Genomic DNA, 10,326 nt, shown 5'->3' with positions numbered 1-10,326 from the left:
ATAGGGCACATTCCAAAGCCCTGATCATAAGTCACACTGTTGGACTGTCCAGTGGCCAAAGCCTCCAGGCAAACAAAGCCACTCCTCTGAAGGATGGCATTTCAGGGTCTTTGAGGTCACCTCCCAGTAGGTGAAGGCAAAGTTGGAACTTTTCTTCAGATAAGGTTAATTCTTCACTAAACACCCCCACATACATTAACTTCACCCAAGGCCATATCTCAGGTATGTAAACTATGACACGTACCACTCTAGCTACAGTGGAAGCTAGGAGGTAAGTACCTGTTTATCTGGCTGCATTACCTTCCACATAACATCGGGTTTTTTTAGGGTGGAATGGGAGGAGAATGGAAAGGGGGTCAAAAAATCAGTATATTTTGCCATGACTAGTGATGGTGAAGAGATTCTTTGTTTTTCAGTTTTTTAAATTATTGTCTTCTCCATGTCATTCTTGTTCAAAACTTTTACATGTAATATCATCTTTCCTTCCATTTTGGTCTAGACTAACAAAGTTAGCCATCTTTGCTATTCCTTGATCTCAAATTTTGGTTGAAGAACTGAGCCTTTATCATAATGTCTTAGAGACAGTTGGTGGACCCAACAATCTGGGATGAAACATGAGATGTTATAAGAACAGTTAGCAGTACTGGGATGTAGCTAGTATTTATTTTCCACGTGGGGCCATAGTCAAATTTTTGTGTGTATTCTTTGCTCATTCTTTTACTAAGCACTTAATGAGCACATGATGTATTCCTGAATTAATGGATGCTGGGGACATAATAATGAGCAAAAGAAAAATTATCATTATGTTTACAGAGATTAAATTTGAGTCTTTGTCATGCACACACCTATGGCAGTATAAATCATTTCCTGATCAGGGTGTCAGCTAAAAAATACTTATTCCAGGTAGGAACATTTTCTCATAGGTTATAAATCAGGTCACAAATTATTTCCTTCAATGCAGGCACATCATTTCTATGTGATGTTGCAGGTCCTACCATTCAGTGGTAGAGTCAATGACTCCAATTCTTTGAATCAGGGTTGGCCATGTGACTTGCTATGGACAATGTGATACCAGCTAGTGCATAAAAACATCCCACTTGGATTTCTCTGGCACTCAGTGTTAGATTTATGCCCAAGCAAGGACTTAATCCTTATTGATTTTATAGCTTCTTTTACTTCCTCATTTCATTGTCAGTAGATAAGGAGATTTAACATGGAATCATAATGCCACACTATAAGGATGTTTTCCCTACTCTTGAGAGTTGGTAGATCTAGGCTGTAAGTACATGCAAGAGGGGGCCCTAAAGAAAAGATAAGAGCTCAGGAGCAAGACAGAGCCCCTTTACTTCCCCTATCACAGAGGGCAAGCTCAGGATGGTAGATGATGCGTGTGTGTATGAGAAAATAATGAGCAACACAGTTCAAAATTAAGTTAATCACAGGATAGATTAAAAAACATTTTCATGAAATATTTTATAATTGAATAATTGAGATGATTATAGATTTATGTGCTGTTGTAAGAAATAACAGATGGAGATCCATTGTACAGTTTGTCCAGATTCCTCTTGTGATAGGCAGAGTAACAGTTCCCAAAGAATCTACATCTATGAACACCTGGAATCTGTAAACCCATTAGACTGCGTGGCAAAGAGCAACTAAGGTTGTAGATAGAATGAAGGGTGTAAATTAGCTGACCTTGTGGTCAAGAGAATACTCTGAGTTTTCTAAGAGTCCCTAAAGTTGGAAGAGGGGTGTAGAAGAGTGAGAGTCAGAGGGCAATTTGCAGATGCTGTGATGTTGGCTTTGAAGATAGAGAAAATAAGCTATAAGTCAGGGAAAACAGGTGGCTTCTAAAAGCTGAAAAGAAATCAAGAAAATGGATTCTCCTCTAGTTTACTCAGAAAGAAATACAACCCTGATAACACTTCATCTAGAGACCCATTTGGAACTTCTGACTTCCAAAACTCTAAGATAATAAGTCTGTGTTGTTTTAAGCCACTAAACTTTTTGGTAATTTGTTATAGCAGCAATAGAAAACTAATACACCACTAATAGTAAGGTTTTGAAAAAATTATAGTATAAAATCACAACCAGGATATCAACACTAATGCATTGCACTGATTTTATTCAGATTTCTCCAGTTTCCTCCAAACTCATTTGTGTATGTGTGCTTGTAGTAAGTTCTATAAATTTGCTTATTTATTTATTTATTAATTAATGGTGGTACTGGGAATTGAACCTAAGATCTCATGCATGAATTTCACTGAGCTATATCCCTCCCCTGCTAAAAATTTTTATGATCCATGCTGATTTCTATTGTCACCACCCCAGTGAAGATACTGAACAGTTTCAAACAAGGATCTCATGTATTGTTCTTTTATAACACAACCTACACCTCATCCAACACTTACTTCGCTCCATCCCTAACCCTGGTAACCATTCATTTGTCTTCAACATTCAAAATTTTGTCATTTCAAATATGTCTTATAACTAGAACTATACAGTGTACAACTTTGAGGTTTGGCTTTTTTTTTTTTTAACTTAGCTTAATTCCCTGTAAATTCATCCAAGTTGTTGTGTGTATCAAAATTTTATTCATTTTTACTCTTTACTAATTTCACTTTTTAGGAGGGTGTCCTCTTAATGGTTGAGATTTGGGCTTCTGCTTCATGGATATTTGCTTAGCGTTCATCCTGTCTCAGCCTCTAGCTACTCTTCCAGTTGTTTCTCCCTGGCTCCCAGGCTGCTATTTTAGGCTGGGAACGAGCCCTACTTCTATCCCTCTGATTCCTTGGAAATAGGTCAACAAGTTATTATTATTATTTCTTTAGTGATTTAGATGCTTCCTAAATGTCTTGCTAGGGTCAGTACCTGATTCAATTGTAGGTGCCCTGTGATTCTACACTACCCCCAGTAAATTTTTGAAATTGCAAAAAAAAAAAAAATACATGAATGGATGCACAGAATACTGGTTCACTCAAGACAGGAGTTTATATTTTTTGTTCCCCTCAGTCTTGACGGGGCCCAAACAGCTTTAAGGCAGCTGATGATTTATGAAACATATGTGATTATGCAACAGACCACTGCTACTCTGCACAATGCCGGAAGGGATGTCTCTCTTCGACAAGTGCTAACAATTGCTAATTGTTCCCGTGTCAGAACCCACATCAACTGTTTCATCCTTACATAAGACTCTGAGATTTTTGCTACTTTTGTCCATTTACCATTCAGTTTATTTCCTTTTGGGGTTTCTTTCACTTAGGTATTGAATGCCTAGTACTATGCAACTCTCCACTTCGTGCCCTGTTTCTAATTTGGCCACTTAGACTTCGCAATGTGCACTAAGTTCTTCTTTGCTTGATCACCTCCCTCCCAAATTTACTTGAGGTATAACTGATAACATTTGTATATACTTAAGGTATATACATGGTATTTTGATATAGATATACATAGTAAAATGATCATAACAATTAAGTTCAAAATATCCATCATCTCACATATTTAAAGTTTTCTTTCTTTCCTTTGCTTCCTTCCTCTTTCTTCCACCCTCCTCCCTCCCAATCCTTCTTTCCTTCCTTTCCCCCTCCTCCCTTCCTATCCTTCCTTCCCCTCTCCTCCCTTCCTAGCCTTCCTTCTCTCCTTCCTGTGGTGACAATGCTTAAAATTTACTCTCTAAGCAAATTTCAAGTGTATAGCACTGTGTTTTAACTACAGTCATCATGCTGTACATTAGTCTCCAGTTTTCCCCTCTAGGGTCTCTGGAAATCCTCTGTCTACTTTCCATGATTCTCCAGCTATTGTCCCTTGTCCTGGTCTTTGAAGACACATGGATCTGCCCTGGATACAAGATCTCTTCTTTCTAAAGTTAGACTTTTGCTGGGCAGATTATGGTCATGCTGCACAGACTTCAGGTTAATTTTAACTGATCTCTTAGAATTTATGTAGGATAATGTACTTGAAAAAATATATTCATCTCTTGCCCAATTCTCCCTGTGCTGTTACTTAACAGTACATTCCCTGGCCAGTTCATTAGATTGGCTGCTGTTATTTTAATATGAAACTTGATCTTTCATCTAGCTAGCATGTTGTCTTTAGATTTATGTGAGGATTTCCATCACTTACCCACAATCTATCTACTAAAGTTTTTCTGTCAACAGTTTGTCTTCCTGAATCAAAGTGCTCTTGGCTTCTTGAATTTCTCAGTGCATCTCTAAGTTTAAAATTTTCTGTCTGGTCTAAAATGATTGGTACACCTTTCATAAATGAATGACCACTGCCATTTTAGATCCATTTACATTCTATGTTTTCTATTTCTATTAGAGAGATAGAAACTATTTCTAGAAGTTTACTTAACTTCCACAAGAAAAGGGAGGATTCAGAATAAAGAGGGTAACTAATGACAAAACAAGTCACAATGTCACATGAGAAGTAAGTGTTTTAAAGTGCTGTAAGTAGGAAGTACAGTGGCCTGAGCCATAAGGTGCTTTTCAAAGCAGTACATTTATTTTGCATTCACGTATACAAGACAATTGGAACAGAACATACAAAGAGCTACTTCATAGATAATTTGGGGAACTTGTTTAAATGAATAGGAAATAGTGAACTTCAATTTTAATATTGATTATATGCAAAATACAGTCTTTAAGAATGTATCTACAATATATTTGTAATAACTATACTTTGTAAAGTCTACACATATTCCTTAATATTTGAAATAAGTTCCATAGAGTTCTTCTTCATGGGTAGTATGTGATATGTTTCTCAAAATATATAACCAAAAAGTTAGTCCCATGAGCTGTCACTATATTTATTACATTCTAAGAAATTATCTACTGAAGGAGGTATCACTGGTTTAAGAGGTGAACAGGTTCCCTATTTCAGAAACATTAAATATGGTCAAACATCTTTACTGCATACTTTGGTGTGCTGCATTTTAACCCTTGGGGTCCAATCTAGAAGAATTTCTTCCCCATCACTTTTAGAGCTTCTTTTACCTCCTTATTTCTCAGACTTTAGATCAGGGGTTCAACATGGGAATCACAATGCTGTAAAATACAGAAGCCACTTTCATGTTCTCCTGGGAATTATTAGAATGAGGCTGTAAGTACATGTAAGAGAGGGTCCCACAGAAAATGGTGACTGCATCATTTGGGAGGAACACGTGGAGAAGGCTTTTTTCCTCCCTGAACTGGAAGACATCTTGAGGATGGCAGTCAGGTTATACGTGTAGGAACATTTGATGACTGACACGGTGATCACCAAGTTAAATCCCACAAAGACTACAAGTAGCATGATGTTGATGTCAATGTTGGAGCATGAGAGGGTGAGGATTGGAGGAATGTCATGTAAGAAGTGATTGATGGTGTTGCCCTTTCAGAAGAACACTGAAATGTAAACCCTGTGTGCACAGAAGCATTTATAGTGCCCATGACATATGAACCAGCTACCAACTGGATGCAGACTCTCTGGGACATGACTATGGGATAGCAAAGTGGGTTACAGATGGCCACATAATGGTCCACTGCCATAGTCACCAGGAGGTAGCAGTCAGTGGTCACAAATGTTGCATAAACCAATAATTGCATGACACAGCCCTTGAATTATATTGATTTGTTTTCTACTATGAAGTTTTGCATTGTCTTGGGAATGATAGCAGAACTGTAACAGATATCAACAAAAACTAAATGTTGTAGGAAAAAGTACATGGGTGTCTGAAGTCTGGACTTCACATAGATGACCAAAAATAAAGTTAAGAGGACATACTGAAATTTGTGTTGGGCACCAAATCCCTGAAGAAAGAATTCAGTCACTCTAGTGCTATTTCCTTGTGTCATGACTATCAAAAGCCTAAAAAGGACCAAGATGAGGACCAAGAAAAGAAAATAAATCTTCTTAAACATGAAAGGTTATATTCCAGTCACCGTTTTTTGATTTTCATGGCAAACACTCACAACAGGGCTTATTTCTTTCCAATTTTTTTTCTATTTTCTTGATAAAAACCCACCACAAAAACAGTGATATGTGAGCCATGGATTCATCTCCAAAATAAGTAAGATTTCATAGAAGAAGACTGATTTCTAATATGTGTTAATCTAGGAAACACAGATTAACACATTTTCATTATATTAAAAATGTATTCATATTTGCTTAAACCAATATTCTTATATGATTTTGTACCTTTCAACAACCTATAGCTTTTCTCAACCACTTATCATTTGAATCCTGGTCAAGTTCCTGAAGTTAGCAGCATTCACTAGGGAAATTTTCTGAGATTTGTTTATGATTCACATATGCATGGAAGACTTCAGAGCATCTTTATACCATCATCCTTAGCATGCAACTGTATTTATATATATATACATAAATACATATATTTATATACACACACACACACACTTTTATTTGTGTATATATATATTTGTGGATTTCTAAGAGATAGTCCTGCATTTCCCATTTCCTTGTTTTTCTCTTTAGCCATAGCCCATCTGCAGGACAAATCATCTTGTAATAACTCTATTAGTATATAATGATAGCATATTTTAAATCACAGAGCTCTTTGTTTTCCACTCTGAATTTTGTTACCTATGTACCTGGTTAGGAATACAGCTGAGTTGTTTTCTTCTATAATTTTTCATATTCTGTAAGCCCCCCAAATTCTCTATTCTAGTTCCTTTACTCTTAAACATGACTCCAACTGCTGAGCACTGCTCAGTGTGGAGTAATGTGTCATGGGCCTTTGCTGAGGCAGAAATGGCCTCATCAGTAGATCTCCTTTCTCTTCTAGGCACACAGTTAAACATCACTTCCAATCGAACTTTCTTAAGTTTGGCCAGGATACCCTTTTTGGCCAGTGGAACATGGGCAAAAGGAAAGAATGCTGCTTCTAGGCCTTCCCTGCTCCCCTCCAAGTGGAATCATATGACTTTCTACTCCCTTTATCCCTCATCTGTTGACTGGATACTGACATTCAGGAAAATTTTGGAAGCCACGTGTTAAGATAAACTACAGGACAACCAGTTAAATCAGGACTGCAGATAAACCACATAATTTGTTAGTATAACTAAAATTTAAATATTGCATGGAAAATCTATGAAAAATTACTGTTCATTTGAAATTCACAGTTAAGTGAGACTTGCATTTTTATTTGCCAAGTCTGGCAGCCCCATCTACGTCACTATTGTAGCCTTGTTCAGTCTCTGATCTTGAATGACACTGTGGAGCAGAGACCCTCTGCCAGCAAACTGTTTCCTCCACTGGACTGTATGTGATTGAGAACTTCGGGTATGAGAAGTCACTGAGATTTTGAGATTTGTTTATTCTCACAGCTAGTGTTATTTTAATCAGCTCTCACTGCAGTCATGCTTCTGATTATTCATGAGTGACCTTTAATTGTCTGATGCACAGTAAATTGGAGTACTGTTAAAGTAAGACTGAGTCTTGTTAGTTGTGAGAGTCTATATGGTTTAGAATGCATTATTTTCCAAAAAAGAAAGCATAATTGATACACTCCAATGTCAGTTTTTTTTTATTCTCTGTACTTTGTCTTTTAGGGCATTAAAAGAAATTAAGTGTTCAAAATTCTCTAAACCTAACCATCATGAATATCAAATGACAACTGCATGTGGGAGTGTGGCTGCTAAAATCACAGGACTAATTTATATGTAGTATCCCAGCAAAATATTAAGATTAACATTTTACCAAAATCTCACATTTCAATGACTATTGTCAAATTCAATGTGCTTCAGACACTGAATTTTTAATACCAGTGATAATGCCTTTAACAAAATAGTATCCCAGCAAAATATTAAGATTAACATTTTACCAAAATCTCACATTTCAATGACAATTGTCAAATTCAATGTGCTTCAGACACTGAATTGTTAATACCAGTGATAATGCCTTTAACAAAATAGTTTTTGAAAATTCTCCTCTGGTAATTGCTTTCAGAATCTGAAATCCATCTTCCTGAATATAAATCAATAGTGGAAATGTTTGTTCCTTGAGGGTTGATTCAAAACAAGTGAGGTGGGGAGAATTATTTTTGAAAATCCCATTCATCCTTCTGCTCCAAGCCACATAATATAAAAGACAGTGAGAAAACCGGATTGTACCCAACACCTGAAAATGCTGGACAACACATAACAAAGATCACTGTAAAGTCATACTGAGCTCAGAAGCAGGTAAGAAGAGTGCCCAGCCCTGGAGATCTAAAAGGAACCTGCAAACCAGACTAGATGATGTTCAAGCTGCCACAAGGATTTCTGTTGTTCTATGAAACAAAGCTCTTTGGTTTAGAGATGTATGTGAGGGATGGGAAACTATGTTTCAGATTTGCAGAGTGTAGTTGGACCCAAATATACAATTTTGGTAAGTAATGGCTTAGAACGAAGCCACCTTGATGGAAAAAGAGCTTCTGCTTTGGCAAAAAAAAAAAAAAAAAAAGATGGAGAAGAAGGAGAAGGAGAAGTCCTACCTGAATATTTGTAACTATCACCTTGAATTCACATGGGTTTGGAGTGTAAATTTGCAATACTAGGTAAGAAATTAACAGAGAACTCTGCTGGGCTGTGAATACCTTAGCTATCTGGCAGAAACAAAGCAAAATCCTGAAGGGGAATATACCAATAATCCAGATCACCTTAAGATTCCTGCAGGTAAAATCAGTAACAGTGATATTATAATGCAAAAAATTAAAAAAAAAAACAAAGAAAAAGCCATTGTGAAGAATACTTTGCAGAAACAATAGCAGGTTTGAATAACACAGGATTTGGGATATTCTAGTTACCAGGTATAGAATATAGAGTAATAGATCTTTGTTATTTAAAGAAATTAAAAATGAAAATAAAAGCAAGGAAGAAAAAGACTACCAAAGGATTTATAAAAGAGTATTGGATTTCCTTAAAAAATAACTGAAATGACTCAATCGGTGAGTTAAGTCTGCAGAGAGAAGGGGTGAGCAGGAAGACATATATGAAGAAATTTCCTAGAAATTGTACACAGTGACAAGGAGATGGAAACAGTGAAAGACAGGTTAAGAAATGTGGAAGTTAGAATAGAATGCACAAAATTAGCATGTCAGAAGGAAAGAGAATGTTTCAGGAAATGATGGCTGAGAAATGACAAAAGTTAACAAAATTTGGAGAGTATGAAGCCTTTCAAGCTGAATAAATAAAAACTGTCCACACCTAGAAATATCATTGTGAAAAAAATTGAACAACGAAAGGAAACAGAAGATAATAAAAGTAGTCTGAGAAAAGGGAATGACAGAGTCTGAAAAAGCAGACTTCCCAATATGACAATAAGCCAGAAGAGAGCAGAATAAGCTCCTCAGAGGGCAGAGAGAAAACAGTCACAGTCTAGAACTGCACACCCACGTCGCAATTACACAAGTTAGGCATGGTGGGAGGGTCAAAAGCAGTACCTACAGTTGTTTAAATGCCAGAAATGTTCATCGTGAATCTAATTAAGATGAAGCTACCTGAAAAAACCCAGCTGATGGGAAATTCTACACATCAATTGGCTTGGACACCTAAATAAATGTCAATTTCATAAAAGACAGAGAAACAAAAAACAAAACTGAGTACTGTTTAAGATTTGAAAAGACTAGAGAGGGGAGGGTATGCCCCAGTGGTACAGTGTGTGCTTAGCATGCACGAGGTCCTGGGTTCAATACCTAGTAACTTCATTAAGAAAAAAAAAACTAATTAACTCACCCACCAAAAAAATATTAGAAAGAAAAGACTAGAAAGACATTACAACTAAATTTATAGCACAATCCTTGATTGGATCCTGAATCTGAAAGCAAAGTATGTATAAAGAATATTGTTGGGACAAGTAGAATTTAAATAAATAATAGAAAATGTTATTTTATCAATATTAAATTCCTTTGGAGTGAAAGCTTGGGTATAACAGATTTCCTTTGTAGGAGATAGATGTTGAATATTTATTACCTAGTTTTCTATGTACAGACAAAGCTAGATGTAAAGAAAAAGAACCGGTTAATCTAAGTGAAATGTGTATCAGTGTTTCTTGTACTATCATTTAAAATGACAATCTATTGTATATCTTGTTATAAAGGTCTTACATTTAAAAATAAGAAGCTAATAAAAATATGGATAAAATAAAACACTCTCATGCAGGATCAAATGGAGACACTTTACCATCAACAGTTGTGCACTAAATATGCTACTACAGATTGTTGTCAGAAGGATGTGATCTCTGAAAAAAGTCTCAGAAGCAAGAAGAAATGCTAAGCTTAGAAACTGGTAAGCATGGGAAAGAACATATTGGAACAAAGAGAGGCAGTATTAAATATTAATGATATTG

General features: G+C 36.2%; 1 pseudogene; it reads right to left on the bottom strand.

Moving 5' to 3' along the window:
* Positions 1-4,952: 4,952 nt before the first annotated feature.
* LOC140692203 (olfactory receptor 5AK2-like) lies at positions 4,953-5,834 on the bottom strand (annotated as a pseudogene).
* Between the last annotated feature and the right edge of the window lie 4,492 nt (positions 5,835-10,326).

This window comes from Vicugna pacos, unplaced genomic scaffold, assembly GCF_048564905.1.
Source record: "Vicugna pacos unplaced genomic scaffold, VicPac4 SAC-SAT, whole genome shotgun sequence".
Lineage (NCBI taxonomy): Eukaryota > Metazoa > Chordata > Mammalia > Artiodactyla > Camelidae > Vicugna > Vicugna pacos.
The sequence above is the reverse complement of the archived record's forward strand: the minus strand, read 5'-3'. Positions and strand labels throughout refer to the sequence as shown.